Raw genomic sequence first — 1,434 nt, 5'->3', positions numbered from 1 at the left:
TTCACATCCCAGGTGCGAGACAGACATACGCTATAGCAGGGCTGCCTCTCTGGGCGTCTGTGCTGTTTCGCGTTTGGATTGCTCTTTGACTGGCCCACATGTCATGACATTTTCAGATACATCTAAATAATCCCTGACCTTAGTTGCCATGGTGACAGATAAACAAACATTAAACAACTAATGTGAAAGATGAAAACATATCTAAAAACAATTACATGGCAGAATAAAACATTTGATAATAAGCCAGGAAAACAATAATTTAGAAATAAAAAGACAAGATATGTTAACAGAGAAGAAGAAAGAAAAACCAGCGATAAGGGACGACAAGCTACAGGAATTGGAATGAACAAATTGCCTGAACATAACAAGAACTCAGACGACAAGGTCCCTTTAGAAGAAAAAGTCAATGATGGACTGAATGATGGACTGAATCCGAAGAAGTTCTCTGCATACATGGATCTGAAATGAGAAAAGAAAAAAAACACGAAAAATACGTTAGTACATTTAGGGGGAAAAAGGTCTTTAAAATATGTTACATACATGTTACATACAATTTAAAACCCCTTTAAAGAGTAACATCAAGACATCAAGACCACAGTGCTCTCTGCTGACACCTCTGTCCATTGTAATAACTGCCCAGAGTAGGAGAAAATCCCCATCGAAAACATATGCTGCTCTGGACAGAGATGTCAGCAGAGAGCACTGTGGTCATGATGTCAGCAGAGAGCACTGTGTTCCAAAAAGAAAAGAATTTCCTCTGTAGTATTCAGCAGCTAATAAGTACTGGAAGGATTAAGATTTTTTAATAGAAGTAATTTACAAATCTGTTTAACTTTCTGGCACCAGTTGATTTAAAAAAAAAAGTTTTCCACCAGAGTACCCCTTTAACTTCTTCAATCACAGCTCATGTTTTATTTTTTAGGGAGTTCTGGTACAATGAAAGCTGAGCAGTGATTGGTTGCTTGGGAAAATCACTCCAGTTTCTGTCTCAGACAGATTGATAAATCAAGGCCATTAAATTTTACTGTCATTTAAATTTACTTTTGGTATGTCACATTGACCTGTCAGGTGTTAAAATTGACCAGGGTCTTAATGCCAAGACTACCTCCAATCTTTAGTTATAGTTGGGTAAAGCACTGCCCACCTGATTACAGGATATGGGCTTCATTATTGCCTATGGAGCCAATTGGAGGGGGTCTTAGCCCTGAGACCCCAATCAATCTCATCTCTTGACATGTCTGTTCCCCAGATGATGCACAGACAGTAACGCTTTAATAATACTTTGAATGTAAAATTAACAGTGGCTAAAGGAAATTTCCAAGATGTTCCTATCTACTTACCTTAGATAACTTATTAAACAGGACCCCAATTATTATGATTTTTGGGGTTGCAGCTGTCAGATGTAACATGCATTTGGTTGGTAAATACTGTCGT

At 37.9% G+C, this 1,434-nt stretch overlaps 1 long non-coding RNA gene across 1 annotated transcript in view; it reads right to left on the bottom strand.

Moving 5' to 3' along the window:
- Nucleotides 1-331: 331 nt before the first annotated feature.
- LOC130272571 (uncharacterized) overlaps nucleotides 332-1,434 on the bottom strand; it is a 3,351-nt gene continuing 2,248 nt past the window's right edge. Inside the window, exons 2-3 of the long non-coding RNA XR_008843613.1 lie at nucleotides 1,341-1,427; nucleotides 332-459 (exon numbers count right to left, since the gene is read on the bottom strand). This is a non-coding gene — a long non-coding RNA (uncharacterized LOC130272571). The remainder of the gene's footprint in view (nucleotides 460-1,340; nucleotides 1,428-1,434) is intronic.

Source organism: Hyla sarda, chromosome 5 (assembly GCF_029499605.1).
Source record: "Hyla sarda isolate aHylSar1 chromosome 5, aHylSar1.hap1, whole genome shotgun sequence".
NCBI lineage: Eukaryota > Metazoa > Chordata > Amphibia > Anura > Hylidae > Hyla > Hyla sarda.
This window is presented reverse-complemented; position numbering and strand designations above follow the sequence as displayed.